The sequence below is a fragment of the Nicotiana tabacum genome, chromosome 7 (assembly GCF_000715075.1).
Source record: "Nicotiana tabacum cultivar K326 chromosome 7, ASM71507v2, whole genome shotgun sequence".
Lineage (NCBI taxonomy): Eukaryota > Viridiplantae > Streptophyta > Magnoliopsida > Solanales > Solanaceae > Nicotiana > Nicotiana tabacum.
This window is the reverse complement of record NC_134086.1, coordinates 2,882,309-2,898,682: the sequence shown is the minus strand read 5'-3', so window position 1 is coordinate 2,898,682 and position 16,374 is coordinate 2,882,309. Positions and strand designations below refer to the sequence as shown.

The 16,374-nt window shown below is 40.7% G+C and overlaps 1 protein-coding gene across 8 annotated transcripts in view; it reads left to right on the top strand.

The window, feature by feature from the left end:
- The window catches only part of LOC107774153 (histone-lysine N-methyltransferase ATX2), a 72,879-nt gene that overhangs the window by 40,121 nt on the left and 16,384 nt on the right, over positions 1-16,374 (top strand). For 3 of the 8 annotated variants that reach the window (XR_012711445.1, XR_012711444.1, XR_012711447.1), the window contains one exon: positions 15,874-16,118. The exons of 3 other annotated variants lie outside the window; for them this stretch is intronic. The gene's annotated coding sequence lies outside the window, so the exon portion shown is untranslated. Of the gene's footprint in view, positions 1-14,894; positions 14,946-15,873; positions 16,279-16,374 lie in introns of those variants that run through there. 2 more of the 8 variants (XR_012711446.1, XM_075256874.1) reach the window with 2 other exon arrangements.

Genomic DNA, 16,374 nt, shown 5'->3' with positions numbered 1-16,374 from the left:
TGGGAAAGTTGCATACCGGGTGGATACCCCAGCTTGGTGGAAAATTCACCCTGTCTTCCATGTCAGCCTCCTGAAACCTTTCCGGGAAGACACGGAGGATCCTTCAAGGAGCCAGCTTACAATACCCAGTATTCGAGGGCCCAATTCAACCGGGAAAAGGCGTGTTGAAGCTATCCTTGATGATAGAGTGATTCATGCCTCAAGGAAAGATCACCAGGAGTTCTTGGTGAAATGGCAGGGCTGTGATGCAGAGGAGAACACTTGGGAGAGGGGAACAAACCTCAAAGCCTACAAGAGCCTAATTGAAGATTATCTTGCAAGTAAGGCGCCGAGGACGTCGCCAACTCAGGTGGGGGAGAATGTCATGGGCGGCTTTCCAGCCGTGCCCCTTGACCCCTTGGGCGCGCCCCGTGGCGTCCTAGCAAGCCTTCCAATGCCTAGCGCCACGGACGGCCCCGTGGTCTTGGCCGCGCCAAGTGACAAGCGCGCATGTGCCTCTGTCGCCCCACCAATATCCCTCGCCAGCGCCCAACCGCAGGCAGATGCCAACAGCGCCGCGCGCGCAGACAATGCCGCGCGCGCAGACCCTGATGCCAAAGACTATGCTGCCGACAACGGACCTGTTTCCTGCCTTATAGCAAACTAAGTTTTTTTTCATTGTAAATAGAGTAGTTTTATTTCATGTAATTCCATTATGTTTCTCTAGCTTAATCAAGTCTAGTCTTGTAGCTTTGGATTATTTTTTTTAAGCATTATTAAGGGGGACCAAACAATCAAAACTTTCTAGCAAGCAAACAATTTTCTGTACTGGTGTCTCTCCCCCTCGACACCGCATTGCCTTTCTGTAATAGCTTTCATTAATGCAATCAAGCTTTCTTTCATTCTCAATTCTCATTCCTGTTCTCTCAATTTCTCTTGACATTGGTTTTCCCGTACGGCACTGACAATCTAGTCTAGCGTACGGAGGGGACCTCAGTTGGCGGACAGCAACTGCACTGACATCAGTTGCTTAGCCTTACGTCGCCCTTCCAAGGAATCTCAGGAAGGCGCCGCGTAACAGTTGGTATCAGAGCCTAGGCTCGACATCGGACGAGGGAACGCATTGCCATTACCACCATTTCTGACCATGGTGAATCATGGGGACCGCATTGCGGCCCTTGAACAGACGGTTGACGGATTACTGCCCATCATGGATACGGTGCCTGAACTAAGAACCAGCCCAGAGCAAAGGTTGGATGACCTGGACCGCAGGGTGCTCCAGGCCGAAGTTGACATAGAAAACATCAGTCGTGACTCCGAGGGAGATCGGCAAACGGCAGCCACAGAGGCAGCCGAAATTTTTGGCAAATTCGAGGGACTCCAACAGGAGCGTGCCGAGGATTTAGCTTACAGGGCACAAGAGGCAAGACAGGGTGACTGCCATGCAACAAACTATTGACGACTTGACAGACAAGCTCAATGTTGTCAATGCTGCTTTACAGGGCCTACTGCGAGGCGGTGGAAACCAGGTCGGGGGCGCTGCAAACCCCACCTCCGCGACACAAAAACTGAAAATTCCTGAGCCAAAGCCATACAGTGGAGCTAGGAATGCCAAGGAAGTGGAGAACTTCATCTTTGATGTCGAACAATATTTTGATGCTGTTGGGGGCCTAGAAGAAGCTAAGAAGGTAGCAACTGCTGCCATGTATCTTCAGTAGCATTTCGTTCACAATATGTTTTTCAAAAATATCATAAATAATATAAGTTATTATTTGGTGTACCTTTATATATATATATACACTCAAAAATATAAATGAAATGATTTACGGATTGAGATCGCAAATTAAATGGTGTGATCCTCGTGCGTTGAGCCCTACCATTCTTTTGAAACCGGACCAGTTGAAAAATTAGACTAATGTTTAGTATTTTTTTTGGTTAATTTGATATATATAAACATATATAAACATTCAAAAAATTACATCAATATAAGGGGGGATGAGATCCCTCGTTGATTGTCATCATTGTCTACCAAAGTCTCCCTATTACAAACATTGATTTTTCTTTCAAAAGTAGTTCCTAAGATGTCTGCCTACACTGCTTCGTTTACAAACACCGGAGGAACTGCCAAAAACTGGGTCTTGTAAAAGACTTCCTTCCTAGCTCCTTTGCGAGGAGGTCTGCCACTTGATTCTGCTCCCTGTAGCTATGGCTGGTGACTGGGTTCCCCAACTGCTCCATTATATACTTGCATTCAGAAATTATGGGGTTGTGAATTAAGTTGCCATTCCTTAACATTTCCAACACCATTTCAGAGTCGGTACCAATCACCAGAGGTGACAAGCCTTGATTTAGGGCTATTTTTAGCCCCGACCATAGGGATTGGAGCTCTGCCCTAAGGCTATCAGTGTTTGGGAGCCCCCTCATGAAGCCTAACATCCAGTCATCCATGCTGTTTTTGAATACCCCCTATACCCCCTTTCCCTGTGTTAAGGCATGCATCCCCATCAATGTTCAGCTTATAATAGCCTTTATCTGGTGGTCGCCACTTTAGGTATAAGGTGATTGTTGCTCTAACAGGCCTTAAAGTGGCTGCTACATGGTGGTATTCAACAGCCTTAGCTATTGTATGGTGAACAGTGATGTGATTTTTCCTCTTTTTAAAGACATTAGATTTCTTGGTTAGCCAGATTGCCCAGAGGCAGAATGACAAAAGTTGTTTCCATGTGATGCAAGCATTGTAGTCCACATTTTGGAGCTTATGCCATGTGTCTTCCCAATTTGGCATAGAAAAGGGATTTACACTAAAGCTAGGCTTTTGGGTGCAGTTGTGCAGCAAATGCTACCAGAACTTTTTGGCATTGGCACATTCAAAGATGTGGTTTATGTATTCTATTGCATGATCACAGAAGTAACAATTAGGGATAATTCTCAGGCCAATGTGATGTAAGTGATTCCCTATAGGCAGCCTGTTTTGTTGCATGAGCCATATGAAGAACTTGATCTTATTAGGGATCTTTAGTTTCCAAATCCAACTGAAGTGGTCTTCATTAGCATTGTCATTGTGCATAAGTGCATCAAGATCGGTGTAGACTGATTTGATTCTAAATGTGCCATTGGGGTTAAGGTTCCAGATTAGTAGAGGTGGAGCTGGGGATGAAGGTGTTTTGTATTATCAAGGTGATGTCATGGGTATTGGATAGGGAATGTAGCTGAAATCCCAAACCCCATTGGAGAACACTTCATTAATTCTGATGTTTATGTCTCTGTGGTGCCATGGACCATTAAGGATTTTATTTAGAGGTTGCATCTTGGGCAACTATGAGTCAGTAAGAAATCTAATCCTATCCCCTCTGTGAACCACCCATCTAGTGCAATTTGTGCAAATCTTCCAGCCCTTGGAGATAGTATTATTGTAGAGTCTCCAAGCAAGATTGGTGTAGCATGTTTTGTTCTTTAGGTGGGACTGCTGGAGGCCTAGCCCTCCCTTGTTCTTTGGTTTGGTGACAGTGGCCCACTTGACCATGTGTAACTTCCTTTTCATAGGAGTTATATCCCAAATAAAATTCCTTTGGATTTTGTCAATTTGGTTGGTAATTTTGGAGGGTAACTGGATGTATTGCATGACATGGTTTGAGATGATATTAAGGCAGGACTTGGCCAGAGTGGTTTGACCAGCCATGTTCAGGAACTTGGTTTACCATCTTGTCATTCTACTGTTAAGGTTATCTATGATGAACTGGAAGTCACTATTCCTAGTCCTTTTAGTGAATATGGGGAAACCAATATATTTCCCAAAGTCTTTAGCACCTTTGATGCTTAAAATGGCACTGCAAGATGTGGCACACTCTGCTTGGCAATTAGAGGAAAAAATCACTTTGGATTTCTGGAGGTTGACCTTCTGCCCAGATGCATCATTGAAATTGCCCAAAATGGCTAAGATTGTCTCACATTTTTTTTTATTTGCTCTGGCAAACATAGTGAGGTCATCAACAAAGAATATGTGGGAGATTCTAGGCCCTCCCCTGCTGATACTGATAGGGAACCAATCCTTATCAGTTACAGCATTGTCAATATCTCTTGAAAGCCTTTCCATGCATATGATGAACATGTAGGGAGACATAGGATCCCCTTGCCTAATGCCTCTGCTGGGCTTGAAGTAATCAGTCTAGGTACCATTGACAAGGATGGAGATGGAGGTTGTATTGAGACAGGACATGATGAGGGTGGTAAGTTTAATGGGGAACTTGAAGAAGAGAAAGGATTCTCTGATGAAAGACCATTCTAACCTATCAAAAGCCTTCTCTAAGTTCACTTTCAGAATCATGCTGGCATTCTTACCGTTCATGTTTTGGAAGTGGGAAATGTACTCTTGGACCATAATGGCATTATCAGCGGCTCTTCTATTGGCTAGAAAGCTGGCTTGAGTAGGGCTAATGATGTTTTGAAGCAATGGTTTGATTATATTGACAATGATCTTAGTGATCAACTTATACATTGTGTTGCACAGACCAATTGGCCTGAAGTTTTTCAGCATAGTGGCATTTAGGGATGAGGCGGAGGTTGGTTTGGTTTATTTCAGGTTGGACCATACTTATGGAAAAGACAGTGTTGCAGAATTGGATTACACTGTTAGAGACTATGTGCCAGCACTTCTGATAGAAGAAGGGGTGGAGGCCATCAGGCCCAAGTGCCTTCATGGCCTTGAAGGAGAACATGGCACACTTGATTTCAGAGAGCCTAAGGGTGGAGTCAGTGGTGTCCTGCTCCCTGGTATTCTGTACATTAGTACTATCAGTGATGTGGATCTTGTTCAGCATTGAGCTATGGTGTTCAGGGGTATAAATCTTGGTGAAGTAGTTAAGGATTGTGTCTTTAATGTCCTTGGGATTCTGAATATTGTTCCCCACCTCATCCTTTAGGGACATGATCCTGTTCCTCCTCCTTCTGTTAAGCGTGGATATATGGAAGAATTTAGTGTTAGCATCACCCTCACTTAACCAATTAATTCTGGATTTAAGCTTCCAGAAGTCTTCACTCTTTAGAATGACAGAGAAGTCATGTTGAAGCTTGGCTTCAAGCTCCTGAAGGAAGTGCTAAAGGGGTAGGCATTGAACTTCTGAATGCCAGAAAGTCTGGCAAGAATATGCCTTTTCCTATGGAAGATGTTGCCAAAGACATGTTTATTCTAGTCAGCTACTCTATTGGTAAAAATAGAGGTAGCTTACATGATATCAGTACTAGCATCAAAACTGCCCTCCACAGGAGGGATGAAGTCAGGGTGGCTGCACCACATAGATTCAAACTTAAAAGGCTTGTTGGCCCTGTTGTGATTCTGTTGGAGAGGACAATAGTCTGAGTGATTCCTAGGAAGGTGGGTAACAGTTGATTCAGGGAACTTCTCAATCCAAGTATCAGTTGCAAAACACCTATCAAGTCTTTCTAGGATTAGGTCTTGCTTATTGGAGTATCTTTTATTACATCAAGTATATTTAGAGCCTTTAAAACCTAGGTCCACTAATTTGCAACCGTTCAAGCATTTTCAGAATCTATTGCTTCTATTAGTGTTCAAGCTATTACCCCCAAACTTATGGCTTTTAGAAGTTCATTGAAATCCCCTCCAAGAAGCCAACTACCCCATACACAGAAGCCAGATCCTCTAATGTATTCCGGAACTTATTTCTATTATTGACACAATTACTAGCATATATAGAAGAAAAAAGCTATTTAGTGATGGAGGGGAGTACCTTGACTATGACATGCACTCCCTGTGGAGTAGTAGCTACTTCTTCTAACTTAACCAGATCATCCTTTCACATGAGAACAATCCCACCAGACTGTCCAATAGTAGGGGGATTGGAATTCGGCATCAAACTTGAGCTTATCAGTTAGATGTTTGTGGTCTGCCATTCTAGTCTCCAGCAAGACCAGCATGGCAGGGTTATGGAGCTTCACCATAGATGAGCAGTGCCTACAGAACTCCGCAATGTTGGCCCCCTAGCATTCTGTATTATGAAGTTCATTAAGAGGGTGCTTGGGTTGGATCTCTCCTTTTGATTCCCTTCCCTTTTGTTCACTAGGATTGGGTTCATGGTACCCACCAGAGGGACCAATCACTGCTGAGTTTTATGAGTTTGGAAATGAGTGTACCCGGAGATCGAGTTTGAGCTTATGAGCTTTTTGGGGCACATAACAATAAACATTTCTTCCGACTACTCTTTGAACTCTATCTCCAATGGTTCCTGCATGAGGAATGCCTTTGTCTTTGGCATCCTTAATTTTTCTAGCATGTTCTCCAAGTCCACATTGGACTCTTTGAGATAGTGCAATGCCATGGTGGTGCCCCTGCTCAGAAGATTGATGGGTGAGAGTGGTTGTAATGGTGGTGGCTGTGGAACTTGGACTATTGGTGGCCAGAGTTGGAAGGTTGGAGATGGGACTGGAGCCTCCAGGTTCATGAGTGGGAAGAAGGCCATGAGTTTGTTGAGTTCCTCGATGGAAAGAGGTTGTTGGTGCCTTATGTACTGGGCTTGGAGTAAAGTGGACATCCATAACTGGTGTCCAAAGTTTGCAACACCAAAGTTTGCCAGACCCTGGTGGAGAAGTTGTGTGGCTAGTCGAGCTAGGTACCTGGGATTTTGGATGGTTATTTCCATTGGGACCGACCCAACTATCATATGGAGGTTCTGGGTATGTCCTTGGAGTGCCATTTCCAACCATGACTTCGGCTTGAGCTCTAGAGGCTGGAGGCATTAGGGTGTGGAGATAGTTAACGGAGTTGTGGTCTGTGTTTGGGAAGGAGGGTTGTTGTTTTCTATCAGAAAGGATAGAGTGAATGAGGCTCCCCCAGGGCCTAGCTCAAGTGGCAAAAGGTGGGGGATTTGTGTCTTAGGTCACAGGTTCAAGCCCTCACACCATGCAAAAGCAAAGCCTGGTATTTAAGTGGAGAAGGCTAGAGGGGTGAACCCATTATCCACCGAGTTTTGAAGGCTGCGGTTGGTCCAAAGGATCGGCCCCAGACGGATTTCTCGGCCATAAAAAAAAAGAGAGGATAGAGTGAATGAGGCTAGTGGTGTGACTACGGGTGAATGGAGGACAGGAGGAGGGAGAAGCATTATAGTCCATCTCCTCTTTGGGTTTTGTGTGGGACAATTTGCCTTTTGCAATTAGTCTTGAGGGATTGACAGGGGGTGTCACCTCAAAGATATTATTGGTTCTTGGGTTTGTAACAGGTAATTGATTACCTTCACTAGAAGAGGCAAAGTTGGGGGATAGAAGAGAGCGTGTAGTGTGTTGCGTAGGTGCGAGCGCATTAGAGTGGCCTTTTGTGAGTGAGTGGGCCAAATTAGGATGGGATTTGTGCTGACATGAGATCCTTTTCCAAAAAGGAGATATTCTCTATTTGTATTAGAGTACCCGATTGGGAGGAGCATTGTCGGGGGGGGGGGATCGACAATCCCATTTTCGAAGATTGCATTTGGTTTTTTGGGAATGTAAATATTTCCTAAAGTGGCATCTTTTGTGTGTCTGACTTGGGCAGATGCCTTTTTCAGCCCAATACGTTTTGCTTGTGGGGCTTCACTTGTTTTGACACGGCCCCCTTGTGAAGATGGGCCTTTATCGGAGTTGGGCCTTAAAGACTTTGAGTCTTGTTGGATCTCTGTAGCCCCCTGTAGGACCCAAATGTTCCCCTAGATTCAGATGTTCATGCGCTTTAGGGTTGCCTCTGCCACTAGTGGTGGCATTGAGGTAACAGGAACGTACCTGTATCTTCACTGTACCGCCTTACCTGGATCACGGACTGCTCCGGCTTGTCTTTGCTAGTTGCCACCAAAGCTTGGCAGTACTTACTAGGTACTTGGCGACATCAGTCACCTTCTTGATTCCAATCCATCACCAACCGCAAAATATTAATTGACGTAAAGAAAATGAGTTTCAATGACTTTGGCATTTCGACCACCGTTGTAGGATTTTAGTTCAAGTACCTTAATTTTCTACTGCATTGATGCGAGGTTTAGAGCACCTCTTCCAAGATTGCCTCTCCTCTGAGCAAGCCTTGTGGTGCATTAGATTGACAATAGTTTGTCAATAGCTATCTTAGCTACATCCTTTGCTACTGTTGCAAGGCCTCTAATTCAAAGATCTCCACTGCATCATTGTATGCAGTAATGCGGTTTCTCTCGGAGTCATCACTTAACGAATACAAGTTAGATTTAGCTTAGGTGCTGTGCATGTGAGGTGCCTCAGTTCCTCAGCTACTTGCACACTTGCAATGTGATTTGCTTGATATTTCTAGCCACCTGTCATGATAAGAAGTGGTGAGCGTTACAATGTATCCCCCGTTTGAGTGTCGAGCTATTGCCCTTGTATCAATTGTCACACCACATGTTCTCAAGGTGTCTTAGAAGGCTGACGTAAGACAAGGGAACAAATTTTGTGTGATTGTTTTATTCCAGTTGTCGAACTCTTCTTTTTGGCGAAGGCCCTTGGCCTTAAAGGGTGTTATTTCAAACTTATCGAAATAGTAATTTGTCGTCGTTCGATCGAGGTCGAACTCTTCTTTTTGGCGAAGATCCTTGGCCTTAAAGGGTGTTATTTCGAACTTATCGAAATACCAGGATGACTTAGTTAGCTATATCTAGTAGTGTCGGAGAGATAAATGAGTCTTCCAACCAACCTCTAATATCTCTCCTTATCAACAGATTCTCCAACTCCTGTTTGTAACTTGTGATTGCTTTCAATAGGCGATTTTGCTGGTTTGCATCCTGTCATACCAGTTTCTTTCAAGAGATCTAAAATATACTTTCTTTGAGAAAGAAAGATTCCCATTTTCGATCTGGCAACCTCAATTCCCAAGAAGTACTGCAATTTTCCAAGATCCTTGATCTCGAATTCCGATGCCAACAACTTCTTCAATCGAACAATCTCTTCTTTGTCATCTCCTGCCATTACTATATCATCAACATAAACTATGAGAAGAGTGACTTTACCGCTTTGATGTCTTATGAATAGAGTATGATCGACATTGCTCTGTTGGTAACCAAAAGAGATCATTACTTTGCAAAATCTGTCAAACCAAGCTCTAGGGGATTGCTTCAATCCGTACAAAGTTTTCTTCAATCTGCACACCTTTTCTTGACTCTGTTCAGTATCAAATGTAGGAGCAATCTTCATATTCACTTTTTCTTCCAAGTCTCCACGGAGAAAAGCATTCTTCACATCAAATTGTTGTAAGTCCAAATCAAGATTAGTTGCACAAGATAAGAGAATTCTAATAGTGTTCTTTTTAGCAATAGGGGTAAATGTTTCTTGATAGTCAACTCCATAAGTTTGAGTGAATCCTTTGGCCACCAATCTTCATTGAATCTTTCAACCGAGCTATCAGCTTTGTGCTTCACAGTGAAAACCCATTTGCAGCCAACCAACTTCTTGTCTGGGGTTGATGTGACAAGCGGGCCTTTATTTCTTCAATCAAAGCTTGCTTCCATTTAGGATCTGCAAAAGCTTCCCTCCAATTCAAGGAAATAGACAATGTAAAGGCTCTATAGGACAGAGACAAAATTATAGGAGACAAGATTGGATAAGGGGTGTTTAGTGGTTCAAGATCTGGCTGCAATTCTGTGAGCAATAAGCAAATTTAACTCATTAGGAGTTGTAGATAGCTCACCAATAGAAGAGGGTTCCGTAGAAGATGATTCGGCTTTAGTAGATTGCATGATGGCTTCTTCTGCTCTGTTTTTCCTTGAGTAAGTCATGAAATCAGTCTATCCAAACGCCTAATAGTCTCCCCCTAAATTCTTTCTTCAATTTCACTTTTCTTTGTGGTAGTGTATCAATAGTGGCGCCAGGGAGAATAACCTCTTCCTCCTTATAGCTCTCCCCCTGAAGAGGTAATGGTGTAATACTGAAATAGGGCTCACACTCTTGAAACGTAACATCCATGCTGACAAAGGATCTCCTAAAGGGAGGATGATAGCATTTGTACCCTTTTTGTGTTGGAGAATACCCGATAAAGACACATTTAAGAGCTTTAGGATCAAGTTTCCCAGAGTTTCTAGTGCGAACAAGAAGAGACACTCAAACACCTTCGGAGGAACAACATAGTCATTTTTACCTTTTAAAGCTTCTAAAGGACTGAAAATTGAGGGTTTTAAGCGGCATTGTGTTGATGAGATAGCACCTACTAGAATGGCATCCCCCAGTAAGGTTTTGGTAGATTCATGGTAAACATAAGAGATCTTGCCACTTCTAACAAATGCCTTTTCTTCCTCTCAGCAACCCTATTTTGTGCTCTAGTATAAGGACAACTTGGTTGGTGGATAATCCCATAAGACTCTGGATAAGCACGAAATTTTCTATCCATGTATTCTGTGCCATTGTCAGTTTGTAAGATTTTATCTTGGTCTCAAATTGAGTACAAATCATCTTATGAAACGACTGAAAATAGGAGAAAACTTCACTTTTGGCCTTTAACAAATATACCCAAGCCATCCTAGTACAACAATAAAAAAAGTAACAAACCATCGACTACCAGACAAAGAAATTGTTTGAGGAGGACCCCAGACATCAGAATGAATAGTCGAAAAAGGAGTTGTACTTTTATTATCACTTAAAGGATGAGAGTTTCTAGTATGCTTGGCAAATTCACAAGCATCACGCAATAAGGATTCGAACTCAGTTCTAGAAAATAAGTTAGGATATAATTTCTTCAAAGCAAAAAATGATGGGTGCCCCAACCGTATATGCCACTGTATTATTTTTTGGTTGACTCCTTATTTCCTCCAAAAATGTCCTGACCAAAGTTTTGAGTTCCATCAATCCAATATAAGTCATCATGCAATCTACCACTACCAATCCTCTTCCTTGTTTGAAGATCCTGAAAAACACAATGATCAGGGAAGAACTCAGCACTGCAATTTAGTTTTTTGGTGATGGCACTAACAGATAACTGGTTAACAGGAAACTCAGGTACATGAAGAATCGATGATAATGTAATATGGAGTACAAACAACTTAACCTGTTTCAGAGACGGGAGTTAGGGAACCATTGGCTATTTTGACATAATCCCCTTTGGGACTAGGAGAGTAATTTTGAAAGCCTTTAGAAGAGCATGTCATGTGTCTATTCGCACCAGAATCAATAATCCAAGAATTAAGGTGAACATTAAAGGCAATACTTGACTGCGCATAGTTGGAACTGGCAATAATAGAATGGTCAAATTTGTTCAGGACGACGACGAAGATTCTGAACTTCGTCTGAAGACAAAGATTCACCGAAGGTAGTTTCTCTAGATGTTTCCACATTTTCTGCAATATTAACATAACCCTTGATGGACCTGCACGCTTTCCTCCACGACCTCTAGTTGGTCTACCGTGTAGTTTCCAGCATGTCTCTTTTGTGTGCTTTGGCTTTTCACAATAATCACAATGCATGTGATCTTTATCAGGAGTGATTGCCTTTGGTTCCTCATGAGACACAGTTAACCCGGATTTTCCGTTGGTGCTGAATAAAGCATGACCCCTCGTCTACTCTCTTCTTGTTGAACATAAGAGTATGCATCCTCCAGAGAAGGAAAAGGAACTTTACCGAGAACTTGAACCCTGATTTGATCATATTTTTGGTTCAAACCGGCCAGAAAATCATAGACCCTTTCCTTTTCAATTAATTGTTGAAAGAGAACTGCATCATTAGAACACTTTGCTTGGAGATCCTGATAGTAGTCAATCTCCTGCCGTAACCCACTTAACTTGGAACAATAATCAGTGACAGTCAACTCACCTTGCGTAGTCACAGGGATTTTATTTCGAATCTCAAAGATTTGGGCATCATTTCCCTTGCGAGAGTAACTTGGCCTAGCCAAATTCCAGATCTTTTTCGCAGTACTAAGTAATAATATTGCTTAGTGATTCGAGGGTGCATAGTGTTCAACAACCATGTCATAACAAGGGAATTATCAGAATCCCATTGACTATTGTTAGGGTCAGTCACAGCAGGTGCTTTCTTTTCTCCAGTAATATAACCAAGCAACTTTCTAGACTAAATAAAAAGTAGACAAGATCTTGACCAAGCAAGATATGTACTAGCCCCATCCAATTTAACAACACTAATTTGAGACATAAAATTATTATCTGTTTTTGTATCACCCATAGTTTGAACAAATTATAATTCTTATTGTCAAAAAACCGAGATCCCTTCGATGGATGTCACCGTGCTTGTCTCTTCTCAACTGGATTTAGCTTCTATTTAAGACTTTTTAAATATTGAATCTAACTACAAGCATCGGTCCCGGCAAAGACCCCTCTTTCGAATAGGGATATTCAGAAATACAGAAATAACTATCTCTGCCTGATCTCGCCGGAAAACTCACCGGAAAGCCACACTCCTCGCCGGAAAAGTAGCTTCCACACCAGAACTCGTAAGGAGTTTGTGTTGCAGACAACCATCAAGAGAGAAAACTCAACCTCTTTGATAACACAGAACTCTAGTGCTGCGAAGGTGATAACTCACGTCGAAAAAGGCATCAATAGCTCTGATACCATGTGGATTTCAAGGAGAGAATGAAACTTCTTGTATTTCAGTATGTTTTTACATCCAATGAGAACTAATAATTATACAGAGGTTCCTATGACTAATCTAGGAAAGGAAATCAATTATAGTTATTACACAAATTAATTAGAATAAACTCTTTTAGAATATAATTAAATCTCCTAAAATTAAGCTTCCTACAATCAAGCTAGCCAACATAATCAAATCTTGTAAAATTAAGTTTCTAAAATCAAGCTAGTCAACAGAAACCCAACCTGGTACTAGGAAAGAGTGACACCAATACAAAATTTGAATGATTGTTGAAACTCTGAGTATTAGACCCCTCCTTTATATATGTTTTGAAAACTAAATGCAAGTTACATGAAATTACATAAATAAGCTAGACATAATGTAAATACATGAAGTAAAGCTAATTTATATTTACATTTCAACTCAAGTGTATAGTGAGAAAAGGAGATGACTTGCAAACAACCACCCATTGGGTGGTGGGTATTAAAAGGTGATAACCAGTTAGCATTTCAAGAAAAACTTTAAGCAAAGGTAGCCTAGCCTCAACCACAAGAATCTTGGTGGTGGAATGATGAGGTACAAAGATTTATTAAGGCTAAAAGACAATATTATAGAAAGTTGCCAACAACAGATGCCGAAGAAGCCTTAGAAGAACATAAGAGAACTAGGAGGGAAGCTAAGAAGGCTATTAGTAAAGCTCGAGAATAAGCTCTAGATAGCTTGTACCAAAAGCTAAGGACACCGAGAAGGGGAGAAAGAAATGTTTAAACTAGCACGACTGAGAGAGAAGAAGGGTAAGGATTTAAACCAGGTGAAGTATATTAAAGTCGATTCTCAATAAGTGATGACAAAAGAAGATTAAAGGAGAGATTGAGAGGCAAATCTAATCTATTATTCAACTCAAACCAAGAGAATAACATTTTAGACCTCCACACGTCTGTGTACTATAAAAGCTTTAGCTACACTCATAGAATTAGGTCGACGGTGTTAAAGGGTGCCATGAAAAATATGAGTATTAAAAAAAACTTGTGGTCTGATAGTATCTCTATAGAGGTTTGGAAGTGTCTTGGAGAGATTGGAGTAAAATGGCTCACCAAGCTATTCAATGCTATAATAAGAAGCGGTAGGATGCCCAATGAGTGGTGAATAGTTCCTTGGTTCCAATTTATAAGAACAAAGGAGATATTCAAAATTTTGCAAGCTTTTGTGGTATTAAGCTCATGAGTCCTACGATGAAACTTTAGGAAAGAGCAATACAACATAAACTTAGGAATGAGGTAACCCACACAATGCAAAATGAGGTCTCATGGTTTCTGCTATTTGCTAATGATATTGTATTAATCAACGAAACTAGCTAGTGAGGGTAGCAACCAAAAGCTTGAATTATGGAGACACATCTTAAAGAGTAAGGGTTTTGGGATAAGTAGAAGCAAGATTGAATATATGCACTCTACGTTTAGTCAACATGAGAAGAGCGAAATGAGGTGAGACTAGAGATTACCGTACCAAAATGCAAACAATTTAGGTGTCTTGGCTCGTTGTTTCAAGAGAATGGATTAATAGATGAAAATGTTACTCATTATTAAAACCCAATGGTTGAAATGAAGAAGTGTTACTGGGGTATTATGTGATAGAAAGATATCTACCAAAGTGAAAGGTAAATTCTATAGAACAATTATAAGACTGAGAATGTTAAATGGTGGTGAATGTTAGGCAACTAATGTCCAACATATATACAAGATGAGTGTTGCAGAGATGTGGATGCGAGGATAGATGTGCCATCATACAAGATTTGATAAGATAAAAAATGATCAAATTTGCCATGGTGTGCTAGTAGCACGCATTGAGGATAAAATGAGAGAAGGTTGCTTGAGATGCTTTGATCATGTCTTGTGTCTCTCAACAGGCGCACTAGTCTGTAGGTGTGAAACTATGATAAATGAAGGTGTTAGAAGAGGACAAGGTAGACCTATAATCACATGGAATTAAGTTATCTTGGAAGACCTAAATATTTTGAATCAATGCAGACTTAGTTAAAGATATGGCATAATAAAAGAACAAGTATCATATAGGTGATACACTAGTTAGGAATAGGCTTTCAGTTTGTTAGAGAACTTTTAATATATATATATATATATATATATATATATATATATATATATATATATAAAAGCTTATATTTATTAGGAATAGGTTTTCAATTTGTTAGAGAACTTATATGTATATATTATTACTCAATGCTATTATTTTATTTTTGTATGATGATGATATGAATGGAGCTTATAAAGAAAAAAGTGAGGATTCGTTCCGCCGACCTCAACTTTTTTTGGGGCTAAGGTGAAATTGTTGTTTGTTATGTATAGGAAAAATAAAGTTAGTGGGAAACAAATACATTGGGGTCTCTCTTGTAGCAGGTATGCAACCTTTCAAGAATCAACTAGTAGTACTGAGAACACAATTCATTTCCACATGCATATAGACTACTTTATTTCTAATATACTGCGTAATGAAAAAAATCAGTGGCGTATTAGCCATAGAAGGACCTCCAAGTGTAGTGGTGGCATCCATTCTTTTCAGCTGAAAAATGGAATTAGCGCACTAAAATTTTGTTGGTGTTTTCTTTTGGTTTTTAGTTTCAATGTTATAGAACCAAATTCTTCTAGTTTTCTTTGGTTCCTTCAGTTTTATTTCAAATATTTAAATAGACTTTTGTTGTTTGTTTAATGTTAACCGTACCATATAATCAGAATGCTACCCCTCTATGAAGAACAAAGCTTCCAAAATGTTATTATATTTGTGTTGGGTCAATTGTATCCAACCACACATATTTCATGTTTTAGGTACATTTTCCAACAATTTCTGGATGCGTGTATTGTATTTCTATTTTCTTTGTCTGATCAGTGAACATTTATGTCATGTTCAAATACGACTTTCTTTTCCCATTCGAATTTTAAACTTCATAGAGGAGTGTTAAGTATGAAAGAACAAATTCAAATAAAAGAGATGCATATTTTAATTATGTTGTTAGGAAGTGCTTATGGGACCGGCTCATTAGGATCAAAATGCTTGTAGCAGGCTGGTGGTTATATTTCAGAGATGCATATTTTAATTGTGTAGTTAGGAAGTGCTTATGGGACCAGCTCATTAGGATCAAAATGCTTATAGCAGGCTGGTGGTATTGACTGTCTTTAGAGGTGGCTTCTGAATGCTTAGGGCGCAATAGTTGCAGCATATACACCTGTTATAAAGTCCTTTCACCATATTCCTCTTTAACACTGTTATGTTGTTGATCTGGAAGATTGTCACTTGCATGTAAGACTGATGATTTCTTTGATCAAGCAGACCAATCTTCAGAAGCTGGATTTGTTGTTTCGATGCAGCGTGGAATCTGCCATCTGGATATCTCGTCATGCCATTTTAAAGGCTGTATTTTGTGACCTTGCTTTTAATTGAAGTCTATCTTCAGCTGGAGTGGGAGTTGCACCGGGAAATTGAAGAATGGGTGATAAATTGTAGTGATACAGCAAGACCACGTAGATGGTGAAATACTCTTCGATGGTTAAGAGTGGAGTTTCAAAAACTTACTTGTAAGAGGTTTTAAGTTTTTCAATTTTTTGATTTTTCACAAAGTGCATAAAACTGAAAGAGCACAGGTGATCTTAGAATCTTAGATATGACTTCACTGGGTGTGCTTTGTACTTTTATTGGAAATATTGAAGGAGTATCTTGACACAGTCAATGATCTTATTGAATTTTCCACCAAGTTTCAGCACAATTATTTTTATGTTGGCTGTTGATATTGCCAATTATTTTTAAAGATAAGTTCTACAGAGCGGTGATTAG